We start from the raw sequence: 26,184 nt of genomic DNA on the forward strand, positions 1-26,184 counted from the left end.
CTTGGCGGTCATCTGGGACCGGCTGACCACATAGTCATCTGCCATCCTCGCCGCCTCGGTGTAGGTCTTGGGCTTTTTATCATACACAAAAGCCCTCACCGCCGGCGGGCACTGCTGCATGAGCTGCTCCTGAAAGATGAGGTCCAGCAGGCGTTGGTAAGTCTTGGCCTCAGAGCCCTCCACCCAGTGTAACCCGTACAAAGCCATGCGGGTCACATAAGTGACATAGGTCTCCTGAGGGTGCCTCTCCTCCAGCCGGAACTTACCCCGGTAAGCTTCAGGGGTAAAACCGTGCTGAAACAGCAAAAGTTCTTTCAGGTGGTCATAGTCATCAGCAAACTCATCTGGAAGCGCCATCAAGGTCTGCTTAGCCAAGCCGGAGAGTAGCGGGTCCAGGCGTGCAACCCTATGCTGGGGAAGCACCCCATACCGCCGGCACTGCGTTTCAAAGTTCCTTAGAAACATGTCAATCTGATCAGTGCCCTCCACATACTTGGTGAGGCTGTGCTTGTCCAGTTGGAGTCCATCTTTGGGGGGTCGAACCGGGGGGCAATAAGCGGGTCTGTTCACTGCCATAGAGATAAACTGTAGCCGCTCCTCCGGTGTCCCTCGGTCTCCCCACGCTGTTATCAGTGCCAGCATTTCAGGGGTAAAGGGACTGGTAGCCGCAGCTACCCGTGCCCCTCCTGCTGCACTTGTCCTGGGAGGTGCACTTGGTCCCTCCCCGGGATCCTGCCAGCCCGGCACTGGGTTCAGTCCCTGATCTCCGGGCGGCTGTAAAAGGGCAAGCTGAGCTACTTCCAGGACCTCTGGATGCTCAGCTTCATATGCGGTGACTGCAGCAACCATGTCCTCGACCGCCTGGTCCACATATTCCAGTCCATAGGCACGGCACTTGTCCTTTAGTTCTGGGTCGCAGCAGTGAGGTGGTGTGACAACTTGCGTTACTTGTTGCACTACTGTGTGTTCAATATCTTTAGTCCCAGGAACTTGCAATTACTATCAAGTTCCCACTGGATCACAGTACCCCGCAGAATACTGTAATCCAGGTCCAGTTCAGTCCCACCAGCTGCCACCAGTTATATTAATACGCCTGTGACGATAGCTTCCACAGGCTTATTAATATTACACAAAAATAATTGGGTTTGAACTGAACGAGGCTTAAGATATAATAAATTGTATTTATTCCTTAGAATAAAGGTGAACACAACAGATAATACAGTAACAAACAAGAAGTACACTTACTTAAGGGTTGGGGAATGAGAAGTATGATGTAGCATTTCTTTCAGCAGTGAGGAAATCATTCAGGTGATATCAGGTAACCATATCAGCAAACGAAGACAAAGGATATATGGGTGGACAGCCGTTTATAAACCATTCTCCTTCTATTCTTAACCTTAAGCACAGGGGATTGGTTTACAATTACCTCCAGCCACTCACTAACGTGGGAAAGCATTCTGACCCATGCCCCCCTGCTAGTTGGCACATGCGCAGTAGAACTCTGGGGGTCTCATTTCTGAAGCCCCACATTTACGTCAGGAATGCCAGAAAGTCTACCATTTGGAGTTCTGGCAGGAAAACCTTTGTTGAAAGGTGTTAACTGGAACACTTAAGACCTGCCCTGGTTTGGGCTTCGGATAAACAGTGAGGGTGATAAAACTCTTTGAACAGCACTTAAATCCTAGACATAGCGGGGTCTGCAGGGCCATCTGCTACCTTATGGCCCAAAAGAATTTCCTTTTGAACTTATCCATACCTTAGGATACACTATTAAGCATAAAACATAAACGTATTAAAATATCCGGTTCCGTTAGGTTTAGCAGGTCCAAACGTCCCAGTTCGCATTGCCAGAACTGGGACACCATATGGTCCAAAAAGCGACTGGCTACGACCTAAGAAACCGGAGTTACACCAATGCACATTAAATTATTTTAATACAAAAATCTCCATTGAAAAAGAAATCTCAGCTTTTCACTAAATCCCCATTGAAAACAACGGGCAGCTCCGCCATAGACTTTCAATGGTAAATCGCCGCCATTGAAGTCAATGGGGGTTTTCTGCCATTGAAGTCTATGGGAAAAGTCCCGAACTTCAAGGGGGTCCATACTCCGTCGGCTTGGTCCAAGCGGGTCAAGGATGGTTCTGCAGCGATGCCGGAGCAGTGGCTACAGATACCCCAAACCCTGATCCGCTGGACCCTCCGGAACCGGAGATATGGATTCCTAAAATTCAGCATTTCTCACTTAGTCATTTTTCTGAGCCGTTTCTGCCGCCGCCGGCCAAGCCTATGGCGCGACCCGCTCTATCTGGTTCGACCCTTATCGGGGGTCCAGGATTCGGGGACCCGGTGGTGGTCGAGTGGGGGGACGCTTAGGAACTAGGGGCAAGAAGAATTTTATCCCTAGGTGCCCTAGAACAGTTTATTTCCCCGCTAATTGACGTTGAACTTGACCCAGTGATTTTAGCTCTTTTGAAAGACATTGTATCCGCTTTGCGGTTTGCGGTCTGGACGGCAGCCAACTAGGTTACCTCGAGGCATCTCCATTGAAGTCAATGAGCCCATTGACTTTCAATGGGAAACCGCCGCTCTCCCTCTCGGACGCCACCTGCTGGTCACTACAGGAAACAGGACGAAAACAGCACAAATTCCTATTGAAATGCATTGAGCCCTAATGGCGGCCAATGGGGACCTGCAAAATGGTGCCTGAAAAGGCGGGAAAACTACACAAAGAGCTATAATCATTAAAGAATTATTAACCCTTGTGCTCCCGGATGGATTCTAGTGTGTGTGTGATGCAAACACTGAGTAACCAGACATTACAATGGAACAGGGGAAATACATTTACATGTCATAACAAGGGTTACATCACATTTCTGGACCTCAGCCCAGTTAACCCCTTGTCTCCCTGGTGCGGTCAGGGGTGGCCAAATGGGGTGCAACCCCTTTAATACCGGGCCACCCCTCTCTCTCCCTCTACACCTCCCCTTCTTAATGCGTGTCCTGTGGCCCACTGGCCCTGACGGGGAGTGGGGCACTGCTGGCACCATTAATGAATTCAGTCTCAGAGGGATAGTCCTGGCGTGAAAGCCCATCAGCATTGCTGTTTTCACTGCCCTTTTTGTGCTGAATGGTGAATTCAAATTCTTGCAAAGCCAAGCTCCATCTCAGCAGTTTGGCATTTTCCCCTGATACCCTCTGTAGCCAGCTCAGGGGATTGTGGTCGGTAATGACCGTGAAAGCCCTCCCATAGACATAGGGCTGGAGCTTTTTGAGTGCCCACACAATGGCCAAGCACTCCTTTTCAATGGTGGCATATGCCACCTCCCTGGGGAGCAGTTTGCGACTGAGATACACCACAGGGTGCTCTTTGCCGTCGTCCCCCACCTGGCTCAACACAGCCCCCACACCAAAGTCAGAGGCATCAGTCTGAATAAGAAAATGCTTGGTATAATCTGGGGCAGCCAGGATGGGGGCCTCAGCAAGCGCAGCTTTCAGTGCCTGGAAAGCAGTTTCACAGGCAGGAGACCAGGTAACAAGCACAGGCAGTTGCTTCTTAGTCAGATCAGTCAGGGGTTTGGCCACGGCGCTGTACTGTGGGACAAATTTCCTGTAGTACCCTGCGGTGCCCAAAAAGGCCATGACCTGTTTCTTGGTTTTTGGAACAGGCCACTGAACTATGGCTTCTACCTTGGCTGGCTCTGGCTTGAGATGCCCTCCACCCACCCTGTGCCCTAAGTACAGGACTTCTGCCATCCCTACCATACACTTAGTGGGTTTTAAGGTAAGCCCAGCCTCCCTGATTCTATCCAGCACCGCAGCTACATGTCCTATGTGGGATTCCCAGGAATTACTAAAGACAGCAATGTCATCTAAGTAAGCCCTGGCATAGCTCTGCATCCCTTCCAGTAACCTATTGACCAGGCGTTGGAAGGTAGCCGGGGCATTCTTCATCCCAAATGGCATCACCAAAAACTCATAGAGGCCACTTGGAGTGATGAATGCTGACTTCTCCCTAGCCTCCAGGGTAAGGGGAATCTGCCAGTAGCCTTTGCTCAGATCCATGGTGGTCAGATACTTTGCCCCCGCGAGTTCATCTAGTAACTCATCCATGCGGGGCATGGGGTAAGCATCTGACACCGTCCCAGCGTTGAGCAACCGGTAGTCCACACAAAACCGGGTGGTTTTGTCCTTCTTAGGCACTAGGACTACTGGACTTGCCCAAGGGCTCTGGGACGGAGTAATTACCCCTAGGGTCAGCATCTCCTCAATCTCTCTCTCCATACTTGTCTTGACCTCTGCTGACACTCTATAAGCGTGCTTATGCAGAGGCTGCAGGTCCCCTGTGTGTACGGGGTGTTTGGTGAGATGTGTGGTCCCTGGCATGTCAGTGAAGAGGGCGCTATACTGAGCTAGCATGTCCCTGGCTTCTCCCTTCTGCCTAGCACTCAACTGTGCCCCGATCTCTACCTGCTCAACAGTGTTTCCTTGCTTTGCCTCCCCTAGGAGATCAGGCAGAGCATTGCTCGCCGGATCCTCCAGCAGTGGGCTACAAATGGCCATTACTGCTCCCATACTCGGTGCTCGGTATTCCTTTAACATATTAATGTGATATGTCTTGTGCCTCTCAGGCGCTACCTGTACAACATAGTTGCACTCATTCACCTTTCGGATGACCGAATACGGTCCCGACCAGGCAGCCATTAACTTGTTCTCCCGAGTGGGTTTGAGAACAAGCACCTGCTGTCCTGGGATGAACTCTCTGCTACGGGCCTGCTGGTCATACCATTGCTTCTGCTTGGTCTGAGCAGCCCTGAGGTGGTCCTGGGCCACCCCCATAAGCATCTCTAACCGGTCTCTGAGATCTACCACATACTGGATCACTGTAGCATCAGTAGCGGTAGTCTCCCCCTCCCATCCCTCACAGAAGAGGTCCAGAGGTCCACGTACCCTGCGGCCATATAGTAGCTCGAAGGGGGAGAAGCCTGTAGATTCTTGCGGTACCTCTCGGTAGGCAAACAGCAAGTGCTGCAGGTGAATCTCCCAGTCTTTCCCCTCCGCCTCTATAAAGGTCCGAAGCATCTGCTTCAGGGTACCATTAAACCTCTCACATAATCCGTTTGTTTGGGGATGGTAAGGGGTAGTGCGCTGGTGCTGTACACCGCAGGCATCCCAGAGACAATGTAACAGTTCACTCATGAACTGCGACCCCTGATCAGTTAGGATCTCACTAGGGAAACCTACCCTAGCAAAAATGTTCAGCAAAGCTGCTGCCACTGTCTTGGCACTTATGGTGCCCAGCGCTACCGCCTCAGGGTACCGGGTGGCAAAATCCACCACCGTGAGGATGTAGCGCTTCCCTGACCTGCTAGGAATCATGAGGGGTCCTATCAGGTCCATCGCTACCTTCTGGAAGGGTTCCCCTATTATCGGTAGGGGTCTCAGGGGTGCCTTCACACGGTCGCCCGCCTTACCTACTCGCTGGCAGGCATCACAGGAGCGGCAGAAATCAGCCGCATCCCTGGATGCCCCCGGCCAGAAGTAACGCTGCAATAACCGGGCTCGCGTTCTGGTGACCCCCTGATGTCCCGCTAACGGAATAGAGTGAGCTACCCGTAACAATTGCTGTCGGTACCCCTGGGGTACTACTAGCTGTCGCTTACCGGTCAATCCCTTCTCTATTCCCGGGTTCCCTTCTTCTCTGTATAGGAGTCCCTTATGCCATAGGCAGCGCTCAGTGCCCTCCCCTGCCTGAGATTCGGACGCCCGAAGTCTCACGCCGGCCAGGGTAGGGTCTGCCTTCACTGCCTCCCTAAACTGGGCTCCTAAATCTGGCCCCCCCCCAGTCATGTCATTGTCAGGGGAAAGGGACACGGTAAGGGGGAACAGTAAGTCAGCCTGTGGTTGCAACTGATCCTGGCTTACCTCCCTGGGCTCCTCTGTGCCCTCCGCTAACGTTGGTCCCAAAGGCTGGGGGACTGGGGTGGCCACCGCCGGCATTGCCGCGGTCTGGCTCCGGGTAACCGCCGCCACTGCAGCGGGCTGGGGCACACGGTCGTAGGTGCAGGTCATCGGTCCCAGGTCATTGCCCAAAAGAATTTCAGCATCCAAACCTGGTAAAACCCCCACCTCCCGCACACCCTTGCCCACCCCCCAATCCAAAAAAATGCGGGCCACCTGCAGGAAACGTGGCTCTCCGTCAGCCACAGTGATCTGCATCCCAGGGCCTGGGATCAATTCCTCTGGCCGGACCATATCAGGTCGGACCAGGGTCACTGCAGCTCCTGAATCAAGTAAGCCAACTGCTTGCCGGTCACCGACTGTGACCGGGGTGAGATGCTTGCTCCTGCCGTCCGTCTGCTGCAGGTCTGCGCTGTGATGTTCTCCGCTCCTGGCTGTAGGCACTGAAGAAACCGGGGTAGGGGTGACATGGGACGTCTCGCTGGGAGTTGTTTCCATGACCGGTCCTGGTTCTTTGGTGGAAGCCACCCGCACGCGGGCTACCGGCTTTGCAGCTGGGGTGCGTTGCCCTCGGTAGGGTCCATTGGAACGCAGGGGTTCCGGGCAATCTGGTCTAAGGTGACCAGTGCTGTTGCAATTGTAGCACCGGCGCTCATGCCGGAGCTCTCCCGCCTTCTGTGACCCGCTGCCCGCAGGCGGCTTTTGGGTCCAATGGGGGGTACTCACAGCTTTCTTGGCCGGCGCCGGTGGGGTTACCGCTTTGGCTGGTACCTTGGCGGTCATCTGGGACCGGCTGACCACATAGTCATCTGCCATCCTCGCCGCCTCGGTGTAGGTCTTGGGCTTTTTATCATACACAAAAGCCCTCACCGCCGGCGGGCACTGCTGCATGAGCTGCTCCTGAAAGATGAGGTCCAGCAGGCGTTGGTAAGTCTTGGCCTCAGAGCCCTCCACCCAGTGTAACCCGTACAAAGCCATGCGGGTCACATAAGTGACATAGGTCTCCTGAGGGTGCCTCTCCTCCAGCCGGAACTTACCCCGGTAAGCTTCAGGGGTAAAACCGTGCTGAAACAGCAAAAGTTCTTTCAGGTGGTCATAGTCATCAGCAAACTCATCTGGAAGCGCCATCAAGGTCTGCTTAGCCAAGCCGGAGAGTAGCGGGTCCAGGCGTGCAACCCTATGCTGGGGAAGCACCCCATACCGCCGGCACTGCGTTTCAAAGTTCCTTAGAAACATGTCAATCTGATCAGTGCCCTCCACATACTTGGTGAGGCTGTGCTTGTCCAGTTGGAGTCCATCTTTGGGGGGTCGAACCGGGGGGCAATAAGCGGGTCTGTTCACTGCCATAGAGATAAACTGTAGCCGCTCCTCCGGTGTCCCTCGGTCTCCCCACGCTGTTATCAGTGCCAGCATTTCAGGGGTAAAGGGACTGGTAGCCGCAGCTACCCGTGCCCCTCCTGCTGCACTTGTCCTGGGAGGTGCACTTGGTCCCTCCCCGGGATCCTGCCAGCCCGGCACTGGGTTCAGTCCCTGATCTCCGGGCGGCTGTAAAAGGGCAAGCTGAGCTACTTCCAGGACCTCTGGATGCTCAGCTTCATATGCGGTGACTGCAGCAACCATGTCCTCGACCGCCTGGTCCACATATTCCAGTCCATAGGCACGGCACTTGTCCTTTAGTTCTGGGTCGCAGCAGTGAGGTGGTGTGACAACTTGCGTTACTTGTTGCACTACTGTGTGTTCAATATCTTTAGTCCCAGGAACTTGCAATTACTATCAAGTTCCCACTGGATCACAGTACCCCGCAGAATACTGTAATCCAGGTCCAGTTCAGTCCCACCAGCTGCCACCAGTTATATTAATACGCCTGTGACGATAGCTTCCACAGGCTTATTAATATTACACAAAAATAATTGGGTTTGAACTGAACGAGGCTTAAGATATAATAAATTGTATTTATTCCTTAGAATAAAGGTGAACACAACAGATAATACAGTAACAAACAAGAAGTACACTTACTTAAGGGTTGGGGAATGAGAAGTATGATGTAGCATTTCTTTCAGCAGTGAGGAAATCATTCAGGTGATATCAGGTAACCATATCAGCAAACGAAGACAAAGGATATATGGGTGGACAGCCGTTTATAAACCATTCTCCTTCTATTCTTAACCTTAAGCACAGGGGATTGGTTTACAATTACCTCCAGCCACTCACTAACGTGGGAAAGCATTCTGACCCATGCCCCCCTGCTAGTTGGCACATGCGCAGTAGAACTCTGGGGGTCTCATTTCTGAAGCCCCACATTTACGTCAGGAATGCCAGAAAGTCTACCATTTGGAGTTCTGGCAGGAAAACCTTTGTTGAAAGGTGTTAACTGGAACACTTAAGACCTGCCCTGGTTTGGGCTTCGGATAAACAGTGAGGGTGATAAAACTCTTTGAACAGCACTTAAATCCTAGACATAGCGGGGTCTGCAGGGCCATCTGCTACCTTATGGCCCAAAAGAATTTCCTTTTGAACTTATCCATACCTTAGGATACACTATTAAGCATAAAACATAAACGTATTAAAATATCCGGTTCCGTTAGGTTTAGCAGGTCCAAACTTCCCAGTTCGCATTGCCAGAACTGGGACACCATATGGTCCAAAAAGCGACTGGCTACGATCTAAGAAACCGGAGTTACACCAATGCACATTAAATTATTTTAATACAAAAATCTCCATTGAAAAAGAAATCTCAGCTTTTCACTAAATCCCCATTGAAAACAACGGGCAGCTCCGCCATAGACTTTCAATGGTAAATCGCCGCCATTGAAGTCAATGGGGGTTTTCTGCCATTGAAGTCTATGGGAAAAGTCCCGAACTTCAAGGGGGTCCATACTCCGTCGGCTTGGTCCAAGCGGGTCAAGGATGGTTCTGCAGCGATGCCGGAGCAGTGGCTACAGATACCCCAAACCCTGATCCGCTGGACCCTCCGGAACCGGAGATATGGATTCCTAAAATTCAGCATTTCTCACTTAGTCATTTTTCTGAGCCGTTTCTGCCGCCGCCGGCCAAGCCTATGGCGCGACCCGCTCTATCTGGTTCGACCCTTATCGGGGGTCCAGGATTCGGGGACCCGGTGGTGGTCGAGTGGGGGGACGCTTAGGAACTAGGGGCAAGAAGAATTTTATCCCTAGGTGCCCTAGAACAGTTTATTTCCCCGCTAATTGACGTTGAACTTGACCCAGTGATTTTAGCTCTTTTGAAAGACATTGTATCCGCTTTGCGGTTTGCGGTCTGGACGGCAGCCAACTAGGTTACCTCGAGGCATCTCCATTGAAGTCAATGAGCCCATTGACTTTCAATGGGAAACCGCCGCTCTCCCTCTCGGACGCCACCTGCTGGTCACTACAGGAAACAGGACGAAAACAGCACAAATTCCTATTGAAATGCATTGAGCCCTAATGGCGGCCAATGGGGACCTGCAAAATGGTGCCTGAAAAGGCGGGAAAACTACACAAAGAGCTATAATCATTAAAGAATTATTAACCCTTGTGCTCCCGGATGGATTCTAGTGTGTGTGTGATGCAAACACTGAGTAACCAGACATTACAATGGAACAGGGGAAATACATTTACATGTCATAACAAGGGTTACATCACATTTCTGGACCTCAGCCCAGTTAACCCCTTGTCTCCCTGGTGCGGTCAGGGGTGGCCAAATGGGGTGCAACCCCTTTAATACCGGGCCACCCCTCTCTCTCCCTCTACAGACACGATGAAGTGAATGACATGGACACTGTAATGCCAAGCACATTTTAATTATGACCAATATAACGTAAACATTCCTACACAGTTATAAGTCCACGCTCCATTGACTCCATTGATGTAGAGATGTTTTTTTTTCTCTAAGTGCCGCCCCGGCAACCTTGCCGATCATTCTCCCCTCCAACTTGCCAACTTTAGTTGGCGGGACAAATTCCCGATGAAATCTCCATTTTTGAGTGCCGATCAACAACGGTAAGCTGATCGGGACTACTAGAATACAGCCGAATTAAAAAAGTGGCGAAAAGTGGCAAAAAAGTGGCGAAAGTGGGTTATCGGCAGCCACATGGCGAAAAAATTTTAACAACAAGAAAAATAGCCGATTTTGAGCACTTTTCGGCGCTTACTGAATCGCAACCGCAAATGTTGCGCGAAAATGCCAAAATTAGCCTTATCGAAGCTTAGTGCATGAGGCCCTATGCTCTCGATCCCAACCTCAAGGTCATTAATAAACAAGTTAAAAAGCAGGGGTCCCAGTACCGATCCTTGAGGTACTCCACTCACGACTTTAGCCCAACCTGAAAAAGTTCCATTTATGACAACCCTCTGTTGTCTGTCCTTTAACCAGTTTTCAATCCAGGTGCATATATTATTACTGAGTCCAATTTTCTTTATTTTGTACACCAATCTCTTGTGTGAAACCATATCAAAAGCCTTTGCAAAATCTAAGTAGACCACATCAACTGCATTACCCTGGTCTAAATTCCTACTTACCTCCTCAAAGAAAAAAATAAGATTAGTTTGGCAAGATCTATCCTTCATAAATCCATGCTGACTATTACTAATAATTTTGTTTTCCATTAGGTATTCCTGAATATTATCCTGTATTAAACCTTCAAGTAGTTTCCCTACTATTGAAGTAAGGCTTACAGGTCTGTAATTCCCCGGGTGTGATCTAGCTCCCTTTTTAAATATAGGCACCACATCTGCTTTACGCCAATCTTGTGGTACTGAGCCTTTGGAAATGGAGTCATTGAATATTAAATATAATGGTTTTGCTATTACTGAGCTTAACTCCTTGAGAACTCTTGGATGTATGCCATCGGGGCCAGGTGCCTTATTTACTTTAATTTTTTCAAGTCGCTTATGAACTTCTTCCTCAGTTAACCAATTGTTCATTAATATGGAGGGTATGGCTTCCTCCTGCGGCACTACTATTGAACTTGATTCTTCCCTGGTAAACACAGAGGCAAAAAATGTGTTTAATACCTCTGCTTTTTCCTTATCTCTAATAATCTGCCTACCCATCTCACACAGAAAGGGTCCTATATTTTCTTTTCTCATTTTTTTGTTATTAAGGTACTTAAAGAACTTTTTAGGGTTGACCTTACTTTCTATTGCAATCCTTTTTTCATTATCCATTTTTGCTAATGTAATTGCCCTTTTGCAATTTTTGTTACATTCCTTATAATTCTGATACGATGTCTCTGTCCCTTCTGACTTAAAGAATCTAAACGCCTTCCTCTTCTTGTCGATTTCCTCCCCTACCTGTTTATGTAGCCACATTGGTTTTGACTTATTTCTTGTATACTTATTACCCAAGGGTATACACTGATAAGTGTGCTTTTCTAACAATGTTTTAAAGACTGCCCATTTATCTTCTACATTTTTCCCTGCAAAAACATCATCCCATTTTATTACTACTAGATTAGACCTCAGTTTATTAAAATCTGCCTTTCTAAAGTTTAAAGTCTTTGTTGAACCCAACAAGCTGTTATTTTTTGCAACATGTGGTGACAACCCCCCTCCCTCTCGTTATCCCCCTCTACCTCCCGCCCCCCCCCCCCCAGTTTATATTTTTGTGTGCCTTTTTGCTTTTTGTTTTGTGTTACTATGGTGTTTCCTTCCATTGTAATTCTGTAACTCAGTCAGTGGATCAAGGGGTCTGGTCTTACACTTATGTGGGTTTTTCAAACATCCCCAACGTATCAGCTTTATAACATACACTCATATGGGAGCATTAATAACCTTCTGCTACTCTGGTACTCACATTCATTTACTTGGATATAGTTTTTATTCCAAAACAAATTTATTTTTTAAAACATCTGAACAGTTACTGTTTGTTATCATGGATGTATTTGCTTACTCTAGAGCCCTGATCTATGAGGCTGTCTCCTTTTTTCCTACCCTGTCTATGTTGTGAGTCTACACTCCATTAAACCGGCCTAAACTTCATTTCTGTTACTTTGTACGAGTAATAGGATCCTTTGCCAGTTTCCCAATTAATTCCATCCCTGTAGCTGCTGTATTGTCTATCAGATACAGTCCATTCATGTTGGAGAAATTGTAGTATCTCTACCACCAGGCACATTTAAATTCTTCTGCACAGTTAGTGCTGTGTCTATCATTGTCTTTGTCCTTAGTCGAGAAATATTGCCCATTATGGTAACTGAGAGTCTCCTGCACAAAACAGATTGATTGCGTCAAATGCCATGAGCAAAGCTTTGCTAGATTAAAGTAGCAAACTGTTCAGATTGATTATTATTCTTTATTTTACATTGCTTGGACTCAGTACTCTCCAAGGGGCAGGATCACTGCTATCTTGCCATCGTAGCTTTTCGGTCCAGCAGATTCTGATTTATGACATTAAGACATTCCCGAGATCTTAAAATGCCACTAACAGGAACCTGCGCCAATCAGGACCTGTGACCAATGAGACCACTGTTTCTGATTCACTAAAAGGCAGGAAGTGTGATTGTACTTGGGGATATAAAGGTAATTCCTGTTTATTTATGCACTTAATTTTGGGGGATTCATTTTGAAAAGACTGCCTTCCTCACTATTTTTAGAGCATAAATATAGAATTTTTTTTAAAATATGGTCCAAAGAGCTTTGATTTTTTACCGTTAACAGTTATACGCCGTCTGTTAATGCCTTTCTCACATTCTGCAATATGTCCTTTCCCTGAGGGAAAGAGAATTGCAATGCTGACTACTTACTCTGTTCATTATTAGTGACTTAGCTTCTTGACAGGGCAATGTGTGTGTGGTTTTCATTAATACTGGTGGCCTTCCCACTGTGTGTGTAAGTGATGAATGTGTAATATTTCTTCTATGATTAAACTGATATAGATTGTGAGATGGAGCGTTACCTGTGCTGCCACCAGTGAAAGTCCCGAGAATCAGCTTGTAGTTCTCCAGCTCTCCAGCAATTCAAAAGTCATCATAGGCAGCAAAGATATTATTGTTTTCAAAATCTGTGAGATCAATGAGAAGCTGAAAGGTTCCTGAAGGGTTCAACATACAGGTAGGTGACAAATTTAGATCTGTCTGCAGAAGCAGCTAACAGAAACCTATGTCAGCAAACCTCTTTCTTACACAAATAACATACATGTAGTGTTATAGTGAGAAAGATCAGAGAATTGTAAAGAGAGCGATCTCCTCTAGGTTTAAAAGGGAAATAATGAATTGCAAAAGCAGCAGAAGTTGCTACTCATTCATCTCGCACTAGAGAGCTCCTAACATTGTCCTTTGTACTGTAGGTATACAGAACATCCAGTGATTTCTGCATACAAATCTATATTACTTACACTTGTTGTTTATTATGTAACTTTTCATGTTGGTGACACACTTTTTAGACATGCATCATTTCACGACACAGTAATTCAGTTTTACTAGCAAACCGGAGGTTAAACTAACCCCTTATAAGAGACTAGCTGAGAGCCCCGGCGTTGCCCGGGATGTTTGTGGTGTGGGTGTGGCATTTGGGTGGGGAGTGGTCCACACGGCCCATGTGCGGTGGTAGTGCTGCTGTGTCTGTACTGATGGTGATTGTATCGGTGTGCTGATTTGGGAGGGTTTGGTGCTGATGTGGGGGTGCGGATGTGGGTGTGCCGATGGGGGAGGTGCAAAGGTGGCGATGTGTGGGTGCTGATGGTGTTGATGGGGGCTGAGAATGGCGGGGAGCCGAGAATGCCAGTGTGCTGGGGGGGCATGGGATACCGGTGTGCTGATGTGGTGGTGCTGGGGATAGTGTGTGTGTGTGTATACATGTTTGTGTGTATACATTGTATGTGTGTGTGTGTGTGTATATACATGTGTGTGTGTGTGTATGTGTACATGTGTGTGTATACATGTGTGTGTGTATACATGTGTGTGGAGGAGGAGGGGGGGAGGAGGGGGGAAGGGGGGGAGGTGGTGGGAAGGGGGGAGGTGGTGGGAAGGGGGGAGGAGGGGGGAGGTGGTGGGGAGGAGGGGGTAAGGGGGGGAGGTGGTGGGGAGGAGGGGGGAAGTGGTGGGATGGGGGGGAGGTGGTGGGAAGGAGGTGGTGGGAAGGGGGGGGTGGTGGGAAGGGGGGGAGGTGGTGGGAAGGGGGGGGAGGTGGTGGGAAGGGGGGGGAGGTGGTGCGAAGGGGGGGAGGTGGAGGGGAGGTGAAGGGGGTGGGGGGTGGAGGGGAGGTGAAGGGGGTGGGGGGTGGAGGGGAGGTGAAGGGGGGGTGGATGGGAGGTGAAGGGGGGGTGGAGGGGAGGTGAAGGGGGGGTGGAGGGGAGGTGAAGGGGGGGGGGGTGGAGGAGAGGTGAAGGGGGGGTGGAGGGGAGGTGAAGGGGGTGGAGGGGAGATGAAGGGGGAGGGTGGAGGGGAGGTGAAGGGGGGGGTGGAGGGGAGATGAAGGGGGGGGTGGAGGGGAGGTGAAGGGGGTGGGGGGTGGAGGGGAGGTAAAGGGGGGGTGGAGGGGAGGTGAAGGGGGGGTGGAGGGGAGGTGAAGGGGGGGGTGGAGAGGAGGTGAAGGGGGGGGTGGAGGGGAGGTGAAGGGGGGGGGTGGAGGAGAGGTGAAGGGGGGGTGGAGGGGGGTGATGGGGGGGGTGGAGGGGAGGTGAAGGGGGGGTGGAGGGAGGTGAGGGGTGGTGAAGGGGGGTGAGGGGAGGTGAAGGCCGCTCACTCACCCATCCGGCCGCTCACTCAGCCGTCCGGCCGCTCACTCAGCCTTCCGGAAGGTCCCACGTGGATCTGAGGCGGGAGGCAGCTTGTTGTGGCCGCTCCCCCGCTGTGTCTCGGGCGCTCGCTCCCCCGCTGACTGTAGCGGCGCCGGGGGGGAGGGGGCTGAAAGCGCGGGAGACACGGGGAGAGGAGGAGGTGCGCGCGGGTGTGGAGGCTGATGTTCGGGGAGGAAGAGGCGGAGGCTCCGGGACCGGCGGGTATGTGAGCCCCACCCCCCGGGTTATACATGCTGCTAATGTACACCCCCCCTACTGTGTGTGTGTGTGTGTCCCTGTGTGTGTGTCCCTGTGTGTGTGTGTCCGTGTCCGTGTGTGTGTGTCCGTGTGTGTGTGTGTGTGTGTCCCTGTGTGTGTGTGTGTCCCTGTGTGTTTGTGTCCCTGTGTGTGTGTGTCCCTGTGTGTGTGTGTGTGTGTGTGTGTCCCTGTGTGTCCTTTGGCCCGTCACTCCGCCTCAGGCCAATGAGAGGTGTGCGGGGGCGGGCCAAGGGACCAATCAGATTTCCCCTAGGGACACCGGACATCCAGGCAGGCAGGCAGGCCGGCAGGCAGGCAGGCAGGCATACAGTGCTTTCACTAATATAGTATAAGATACAGACACATACATCAATTGTAATAACTAAATGTATTGGGACACAACATATCTCATGAAAAACTTTCATTTATATTTTTAAAAATATATGATTTGTAAGATAATTACATACATTTCCAAGATTGTTGTCATTTTTGAGTAACAATATATAAATATGTGCAACAATTTAAAAAAATTGAATAACACCAATAACTACTTACCATTGTAATGAGATGTATGAGGTTGATGGGATGAACACAGCTTTTGAATATTTGGTGGAATATTAGATAAAGACACTTGCATTTCGTCATCAAGCATTTTTAAGCTTCCACGTTTCAGTGTCTTTAAGTTTGTCATCGTTGAAAATGATACTTCACAAATGTATGTTGCAGAAAACTGCAGAAGAATTTTTAACGCTTTTTTACTTATGTTTGGATGCATTTTTGAAACACGAATCCAAAAGCTGTCTAAGTCATCCTCTTCAGACATCATTAACAGACTTCGATAATTTTTTATTTCAGCTAATTCTTCTTCCTCAATAAGTGAAAAGTTCCTCGTTGCAGTTGAAAGAAATGGATTTCTGATCCAATCATAGTCTTGGATTTCAACATTTGTGAAGTAATGATGAACTTTCTCTCCGAGCAATGTTAAATGGTCAACAATTAGCGAGCTGACATCACATTTTAGATCACACTCAGCAGTTTTGGAAAACATTTCAACATTTCCTTCTTTCACTTTCCTTTTCCAAACTGCTATTTTGTCTCTCAAAGCACAAATTGTATCTACCGCTGTTAAGATATCTTCTCCTTTTCCTTGGATACTGGTGTTTATTTTATTCAAATGTTCAAATATGACAGCAAGATATGCCAATTTTGTGCACCAAAGTTTGTTTTGAATTAGATCGCAGAATCCATTTAGCTGATTTTCCTCAAAAAGTTTAAGCATAATTTCCCTCAATTCGTATACACGACAAAGCACTCGACCTCCTGAGAGCCAACGAATCTCTGTGTTAGTAGAAGCTTTTTAAACCTTGCCCCTATTTCTTCACAAATATGAGCAAATAATCTTGATTTAAGAGGTCTACTTTTTTTTTTCAACTTAAATTTTTTATTGGAAATTACAAGTGCAAACATTGTGTCACAGCCTGTTGTATTACTTCCAGTTATAAAAACACACATATTTGATCATCACTAACACTCAACTACAGACAACATCACAAACAAGACGAGACGACCAGACAAGGGAACCGGGGTGAGGGGGAAGGGGGGAGGGAGAGAGGAGGATGCTTCAAGCTTCTTTGTTCGTAGCTGTCCTTGTGCCGCCTTGACAGGTTCTGGGGCGAGACCTGCCTTTGTGTCTTCCTTCCTAAACTAAACCCATGGGTCTGTCTGCTATCAGTACGTCGCTACATCACGTCACCTATCCGACCTTCAAAGGAGAACGCATCTGTTTTTATTAGTGCAAAATCGTGGCGGCATCCACCCCTGGGATGTCTAACTGGGCCAACCATGGTGCCCAGACTTTTAGGTAGTTTATGCCGGAGTCATTAACCAAACTTGTTAATTGTTCCATCCTGCAGACATGCCAAATCCTGTTTCTGATCTTAGGGATAATAGGGATTTCTTGTTGCTTCCAAAATGCTGCGATCTCGCATCTTGTGGCTGTTGCAAAATGCGCGATCAATTTATGCGCTGCATTTGACAGACCCCGGATCCGCCTGCCCAATAGGAACACCCACGTGTCCACGGGGATCTCCAAACTGAGAATCCGCTGTATCCAGTCTCTAATCTGTTCCCAAATAGGGGCCACTCTTGCGCAAGACCACAGCCTGTGTTGCAGATCCGCCTCCTCCCCATATTGTTTAGGGCAAAGAGGGGAGTAGCCTCTCACAAATTTAGCTAAGTGGGTTGGGGTGTAATACCACCGCATAAGGACTTTATATGCGTTCTCCTTTAATGTGGTGCAGATTGAACTTTTTGCAGCTGCCTGAATAATTTTGTCCCACTCTTCGTCTTCTAATGTCTCCCCTAAGTCCTTTTCCCTATGTCGAATGTAGCACAGTCTGTTCTCGTTAGGCGTTGTCGGGCAGATCACTTCCCTGTACATTCTAGATGTTAGTCCCCTTGTGTCTGTACCTCTAGAACACAGATGCTCAAAATTAGTTCGTGCCGGTCTAATTGGCGTTTTATTATAAAAATCTCTGATCTGGAGGTACCTAAAGAATTCGCTGTTTGGGATATTTTTAGAGGATTTAATTTGTTCAAAGGTTTGTATGGTCGTTATACCCTCCAGATCTTTAAGACGGGTTATCCCCTTTTGAGTCCAGTTTAAGAGGTCTTTGCTATTCAGACCCGGAGCGAAGTCTGGATTGCCCACAATTGGCGTCATCAATGACTCTTTAGTAGTCAACTGACATCTAAATTTAGTGGCCTCCCAAACTCTTAGTGAATTAGCCATGGTCTGCAGCGGCATTTCCATCTTGCGTACCCCTCTTTTGGGTAGCCAGATTAAGTTTTGGAGTTCAATTGGTGCACAACAGTTCCTCTCCAACTCTACCCATCTCCGTAAACTTGGGTCTGTGTGCCATTTGGAGAATCTGCCCTAATTGGGCTGCTTTGTAGTAAGCCTGCAAGCAAGGCACCGCTAAACCTCCTCTTATGGTGGGACGCTTTAAAATACCCCTCGCAATTCTTGGGTTTTTCGTATTCCAAATAAATTTCATTATTTGTGACTGTAGGGAGAGGATGTCTGCCTGTACCAAAGGGATAGGGAGATTCTGGAAAAGATATAACATCTTTGGGAGGAGGTTCATTTTCACGCTATGTATCCTCCCAATCCATGAAATACTCCCCTTCATCCATGTCCTGAGATCCTCCCCCAGTGTCTTAATTACCCTGGGAAAGTTAGCTTTATATAATGTTTTGTAGTCCCTCGTGAGATAAACCCCTAAATATTTGATAGCGGAGGGTTGCCATTTGAAATTAAAATTGAGGTCAATCAGCTTTTCAACTTCTTTTGGTAAATTGATATTGAGGGCTTCAGATTTCGACTGATTGATCTTAAACCCCGAGATTTGGTTAAACTTACCCAGGATGTTGAATACGTTTGGGAGAGACGTGAGAGGTTTGGCTAATGTAAGAATGACATCATCAGCGTATAGAGCGGCTTTGTGCAACTGGTCTCCCACTGGGATTCCAGAAATATCTGGGTAAGCAGTGAGATACCCATAGTAAATAGAGATAATACTAGAAAACTTCTAAAGACTAAACCAAGTCAGAGCAGAAAGGAAGCAGCAGATAAGATAATAGTACAGGCTGAAAAAAAACTTAAATGCATGCTTGCTAATGCAAGAAGCCTGACAGATAAAATGGGGGAGCTTGAATTAATAGCTACAAGGGAGCAGTATGATATCATAGGCATTACTGAAACATAGTGGGATGAAACTCATGACTGGGCAGTTAATTTAAAGGGGTATTCTCTTTTTCGGAAGGATCGAACAAATAGAAGGGGAGGTGGAGTATGTCTATATGTTAAACCAGATCTAAAACGTATTATAAGGAATGATGTCTATGAAGGGAATGATGAAAATGTAGAGACGTTGTGGATAGAAATTAGCAGTGGAGGTAAAAGTATAAAGAAAATGTTTGTGGGAATATGCTATAAACCACCAAATATCTGTGAGATTGAGGAAGCTAAAATACATTTGCAAATGGAGAAGGTATCAAAACTGGGTCATGTTTGCATAATGGGGGATTTTAATTATCCAGACTGTCATGGAACAAGAATCACATTCCTGCCCGACCCCCCTTCTGCTTGTCAGCTCCTTAAGTTCAGCTGCAGGCATTGGTTCCACATACACACACTGTGCCTGTGTAACATGCAACAATGTTGCATTTTTTGCCTCTGAGCACATAATCAGTGAACTGCTACTGCAGCTTCTCCAGTCCTCCCAGTTAATGGACTTTCCCATGTTCTCCCCTGTCTTTTGCTGACAGTTAGTGCAGTCCCACTCAACCTTTAGTGTGACCCCTGCCCCTCACTTTCTTTTCCACCCTAGATTACAGTGAGTACAGACCTGTCTGCATCCACCCCTGGTAAGGCCTTTCTCTCTTACCATAGTCCAACCTCATAGAAGCGTCCCACATAGAGAAGCACTCTCTGCCTATACTACACCCACAAGTTCCTGTGTTTTCTAATCCAGCAATAAAATTAAGAAAGACATTAAGGACTTGTCATGCTTTGGAAGAGGGAGGACATGAGTTGAGCTTACTGGAACTAATCATACATCATTCGTGACCCTGGTTCCAGGAAAGTAAGAGAGAGACCGTGTATTAGAGGTCTACGCAGAAGCTATCACTCACAGCCTTCATGCTACAAAGGTGCAGCTCTACACAGCTATACAGCAAACTGCTACAGCTTTCTGCAAAAACAAGCAGCAGTTTAAACAGAACAGTAAAACAAAAACCTGTGTTAGGGAATCACACAGGGGCTACTACTCAAAGACTTTATGCTATACAGAATAGTCCCTGCACACAAGGCAGCAGCTTTGCAAACAGACTGTACACACAAACCTAACTGCCTTTTTCTCTGTCTGAGTCCACCCGCTGCTCAGCCCCACAGTGAGGAACCTACGGACACCTGTAAGTACAGCTACCCCAACGCTGCACGCTGCAGGACACCGCTCGGCACTATCTGAGACAGACGCCCTACGCTGACAAGGTAAAAGACCGCACGCCACACGCACTGGCAAAAGGCCTACACACACCTACAGCATGGCAGAACTCAGAGCCTCACCAGACATCACGCAGGAAAGCGATCTCTCAGACACAGAGACCGCTGCGCATCTGCAACAGGCGCAGGCAGGCGCAAGGCCCAAACGGACAGTCACACTGACACAAAAGGGCCGCGAAAAATATGAGAGCGACATTGAAGCGCACCGCGCTAAATTAGAGTTGGCCTGGGAAACAACCGCATTGGAGTTACGCAATGTCGTTAGTATTGGCGATAATGCACAACAGCTCGCGCAGGCAATTATTCAAATAAAGTCTGATCACTCGTGCTACCAAGGGCTGTCAGAAACATACATCACCTACTTGACCAGAACCAACACCGGCGAAAGCCTGCAAGAAAGAGACTTACAAAATAACATTGATCTTGCACGTGACAGCCGCGTGCGGGCCGCCATCACAGACGCTCAAAGCGTGAGAAAAGACCTTTTGCTGGAAACTGCATCGCAGCGCTCAAGCACATCCAGACACTCATCAAGGTCAGCAAGATCAGTGCAATCTCACGCGTCTAGCGCAAGCGCGAGCGCTACCAAGGCGCGAGCCACAGCAGAGGCCGCACGTGCCAGGGCCGAATATGGTCGGAGAGAGGCAGCCGTAAGGGCAGAAAAGGCGCGCATAGAAGAGGAGGAGCAGGCCGCCTCCGCTGCCAATGCCGCCACCGCTGCTACTGCCGCCGCTGCCAATGCTGCCACCACCGCTGCTGCCAATGCCGCCGCGGCTACCACCGCCGCTGCCAATGCGCGTAGAAAGGCCGAATTAGACGCGGATCTAGAGGCTCTAAGCAAAGAAGAGGACGCCGCTGCCGCCATAGCCCAAGCCGAAGTCCTAGAAGCAGCTGCGAGACAGGACGGCGGGGAGCTACCGTACAGACGGATAGCTTCAGAGGATCCAGCCCAACGCACTGAAGACTACGTAAGGAGCCTCTTCAGTGTAAACACCAGCGCACCATCTCAACACGGAGGGAGCGACACCACAGACAACGAAGACTCGCTAGGACCACGAGGAGAAGACGCTGCTCCGTCAATGGCACACGCTGCCTGGGATAGCCACAGCCGCAACAGTGATCCACACGCCAGGGCGCACACGGATGCACCACCACAGGCTCGTAATCCAGGTACACCCACGCGGGAGAAAACAGCCCCTCACACTGGCCAGCAGCCATCACGCGTCCACGCCAAGGAAGAGGCGACCGCACAGACCGTCCCAGCAACTACCTCAGAACGGGGCAAACGCGCCGACGTCTCAGGTCTGACAGACATAGCCAAGTACATGATCCGGCGCGACTTGGTGCACGCAGGACTCATCAGCTTCGACGACCGCCCTGAGAACTACCGGACGTGGAAGTTCACGTTCAAAGACGCAATCGACAGCTTGGACTTCTCAGCAAGGGAAGAGCTCAACCTGTTAGTTAAGTTCTTGGGGAACGTATCCAGGGAGCAAGCGCAGAGACTTCGGACGGCAAACGCACATCAACCCCAAGTAGGTCTGGACCTAGTGTGGGAAAGGCTAGAAGAGACCTATGGCAGCCCTGAAGCAGTCGAGGATTCACTCTTCAAAAGAATCGAGAGCTTCCCCAAGATCACGAGTAAAGACTACTCGAAGTTACGAGATCTTGGAGACCTGCTGCAAGAACTGGAGTTCGCAAGGAAAGACCATTCCTTAATAGGTCTCAACGCCCTAGATTCAGCTCGTGGAGTGAGACCCATCCTGGAGAAGCTACCCTTCAACCTCCAAGAAAGGTGGCTTTCACAAGGTTCCAAATACAAAAGGGAGAAGCAGGTTGTCTTCCCCCCATTCTCATTCTTCGTGAGCTTCATCTGCGAAGCGGCAAAGACAAGAAACGATCCCAGTTTCATCTTAGGTGCGCAAACCACATACAGTGCAAGCAGCCCGAAGAACGAGAGACCAGCGACGAGATATGGTAACCCCCAAACACCCATCTCGGCCCGCAGGACGGACGTGCCTCCCACGGCCCAAACTACTCCCGATCAGTCGGTCGCCGGAGACAAGGAACCAAGGGACCCAAACAGGGAATGTCCCATACACAAGAAGCCACACCCACTCAACAAGTGCTTTGGGTTCAGGATGAAGTCCCTAGAGGAACGCAAGAGGTTACTTGGAGAATTCGGAGTTTGCTTCAAGTGCTGCGGTTCCACGACCCATCTAGCCAGGGACTGTAAGGAAGAGATCAAATGCACAGTGTGCGAGAGTGACAAGCACGTGACAGCGTTACACCCAGAGGCGATGACACTCCACCAACTCAAGAACCCATCCTCCATAGCGGAGCATGGCGGGGAGAAAGAAGAAGGAGAGTCAACATCCGTCACATCTCAGCGCACCGAAGTTTGCGGAAAAGAAGGTGACAAAATGTCCTGCTCCAAAATATGCCTTGTCGCAGTGCACCCCCAGGGACAACTTGAGAAGGCTATTCGGATGTACGCAATCCTCGACGACCAGAGCAACCGATCACTGGTCAGGTCAGAGTTCTTCGACATGTTTAACATACAAGATGGTGCCTTTCCTTACACTCTCAGAACGTGCGCAGGGCAAATGGAGACCACAGGGAGAAGAGTGAACGGCTACACCATATGCTCAATAGACGGCAAAGTGAACATGCCCCTTCCCACACTCATCGAGTGCAACCACATGACCACAAACAGGGACGAGATACCCACACCAGACGTGGCACTCCATTACCCCCACCTCAAAGGAATAGCCAACCACATCCGGCCGGTGGAACAAGACGCCAAGATCCTGCTGCTGCTCGGTAGGGACATCATGAGGGTACATAAAGTCCGTAAACGGCACAACGGACCCCACAACGCGCCATACGCCCAAAGACTCGACCTAGGATGGGTGATAGTGGGCAACTCGTGCACTAACAGAGAGCACGGGCAAGACTACGTTGATGCCCGCAGAACGGAGGTGACAGAATGTGGACACACATCTCTCTCTGAACCATGTCTTGGCCATCTCCAAGTGACCGAAGGGCCAAGTGAAGAGGAAAGACAAGGTCATACCCCTGAGACCAACAAAGACATCCTCACGCCGATGGGATGCGACAATGGCTTAGGATGCTCAGCAGTCCAGACAGCCAAGGATGATGAGTCGACTCCACCGAAGGAAGAGAGTAACCTCCCAAAGGTGACCGATAAAGGGATCGTCCTAAAAACAACAAACAATCAGACAATACTCCCGCGAGCAAGGGCACAATTAAGACGTACAGTTGTTCCTCTCCACAGAGTATCAAGCAACAGAGCAACCAATTGCCACGGCTGGCATAGCCGCAAAAGATTGCGCCCCACAGGCAAAGCCACAGTGTCAAAAGGACTGTTCGTTCAAACACGTAAAAGGGGACAGTTGCAGAGACATTTCCCAAAAGTATTTACAAGGACAAAAGAGACTGTTCTTCGTCATGTCCAGGGAGAAAACAACCTCCCGATGGCAGTCAACAAAGAAACACAAAAGCGTTTCACCAAACTACGCGGAGATGTTCTCGTGCAAGAGAAATGTACCGATGAACTACGGTGCACAGCGTTCCAGACAACAAGGAACGATGACAAACAAACACCCTCGAGGGAAGATAGAGGATTCCCGAGGTTAACTGTCAAGGAGCTCTCTAAAGACGGACTAAGCAGTCGGGTGACTCCGCTACCATTCCGTTCACCAAGGAGGCGTTTCCCAAACAATGGAGAACATGCCATCTCTAGGTTCACCTCGCACCTCTGCGGCCCACAAAGGGAACCAGAGACCAAAAACAACTTTGTGGTCTTCATCCAGAAGATATTCTTTACCGGCCACGCAAAGCCAGCACCTCTAATGGAGGAAGGCAAAGAATGTCGGTACCTCCAATCACCTGGGGCCTACCACCCTCAGGAACCCGATCAAATCCGGGTAATGTTCAACCCCAGCGCTCAGCTTCAGGGAGTCTCCCTGAACGACGCCCCCTTTATTGGATTACATTCGACAACCAGTTTTCCAGGGACAGTAATCTGCTCCCACAAGGAGCCAAAAGCCCTCTCCTTCTGCCAAACGCCAGTTGATAGAGCAACAGGCTGTCACGGCTGGTATACCTACAGGGGGATACACTCTGTGGGTGAAACTACAGAGACAAAAGGACTGTTCTCTCACAAGACTAAAAGGAAACAGTGCCAGAGACTTTTATACAAAGACATTGTGGTGCAACCAGCAAACCTGGAGCTGTGCATCCACCCTGCATCCTTTGCCAAAGAACCTTGGCCAAGGGACCTTGATACCAGTGATACCGGCCGGTGTCACATCGCTATGTGGAAATGGACTCTTGCATTGTTTGAGAATGTGATGTTATCTTTGTTATGCATTGCACATATGTTCCACATATTCCAGTTATATAGTGGTATCTCCAGATACCAGACGGGGAGTGTCATGGAACAAGAATCACATTCCTGCCCGACCCCCCTTCTGCTTGTCAGCTCCTTAAGTTCAGCTGCAGGCATTGGTTCCACATACACACACTGTGCCTGTGTAACATGCAACAATGTTGCATTTTTTGCCTCTGAGCACATAATCAGTGAACTGCTACTGCAGCTTCTCCAGTCCTCCCAGTTAATGGACTTTCCCATGTTCTCCCCTGTCTTTTGCTGACAGTTAGTGCAGTCCCACTCAACCTTTAGTGTGACCCCTGCCCCTCACTTTCTTTTCCACCCTAGATTACAGTGAGTACAGACCTGTCTGCATCCACCCCTGGTAAGGCCTTTCTCTCTTACCATAGTCCAACCTCATAGAAGCGTCCCACATAGAGAAGCACTCTCTGCCTATACTACACCCACAAGTTCCTGTGTTTTCTAATCCAGCAATAAAATTAAGAAAGACATTAAGGACTTGTCATGCTTTGGAAGAGGGAGGACATGAGTTGAGCTTACTGGAACTAATCATACATCATTCGTGACCCTGGTTCCAGGAAAGTAAGAGAGAGACCGTGTATTAGAGGTCTACGCAGAAGCTATCACTCACAGCCTTCATGCTACAAAGGTGCAGCTCTACACAGCTATACAGCAAACTGCTACAGCTTTCTGCAAAAACAAGCAGCAGTTTAAACAGAACAGTAAAACAAAAACCTGTGTTAGGGAATCACACAGGGGCTACTACTCAAAGACTTTATGCTATACAGAATAGTCCCTGCACACAAGGCAGCAGCTTTGCAAACAGACTGTACACACAAACCTAACTGCCTTTTTCTCTGTCTGAGTCCACCCGCTGCTCAGCCCCACAGTGAGGAACCTACGGACACCTGTAAGTACAGCTACCCCAACGCTGCACGCTGCAGGACACCGCTCGGCACTATCTGAGACAGACGCCCTACGCTGACAAGGTAAAAGACCGCACGCCACACGCACTGGCAAAAGGCCTACACACACCTACAGCATGGCAGAACTCAGAGCCTCACCAGACATCACGCAGGAAAGCGATCTCTCAGACACAGAGACCGCTGCGCATCTGCAACAGGCGCAGGCAGGCGCAAGGCCCAAACGGACAGTCACACTGACACAAAAGGGCCGCGAAAAATATGAGAGCGACATTGAAGCGCACCGCGCTAAATTAGAGTTGGCCTGGGAAACAACCGCATTAGATTACAGTGAGTACAGACCTGTCTGCATCCACCCCTGGTAAGGCCTTTCTCTCTTACCATAGTCCAACCTCATAGAAGCGTCCCACATAGAGAAGCACTCTCTGCCTACACTACACCCACAAGTTCCTGTGTTTTCTAATCCAGCAATAAAATTAAGAAAGACATTAAGGACTTGTCATGCTTTGGAAGAGGGAGGACATGAGTTGAGCTTACTGGAACTAATCATACATCATTCGTGACCCTGGTTCCAGGAAACAGACATAGACTGGGGCAATGAGATTAGCGTTACAACAAAAGGAAACAGGTTTTTGGGGGTGTTTAAAGATAATTATATGACCCAAATTATTGAGGAACCAACCAGGAGAGGGGCAGTTCTGGATTTGGTCATATCAAACAATGTAGAAGTAATAACAAATATTCAAGTCCTGGAAAATTTGGGTAACAGTGTTCAAAACATGGTCTCATTTGAAATAAATTATCAAAAAACAGATTACTTGGGTTCAACAAAGACTTTAAACTTTAG

Source organism: Ascaphus truei, chromosome 21, assembly GCF_040206685.1.
Source record: "Ascaphus truei isolate aAscTru1 chromosome 21, aAscTru1.hap1, whole genome shotgun sequence".
Taxonomy (NCBI): Eukaryota; Metazoa; Chordata; class Amphibia; order Anura; family Ascaphidae; genus Ascaphus; species Ascaphus truei.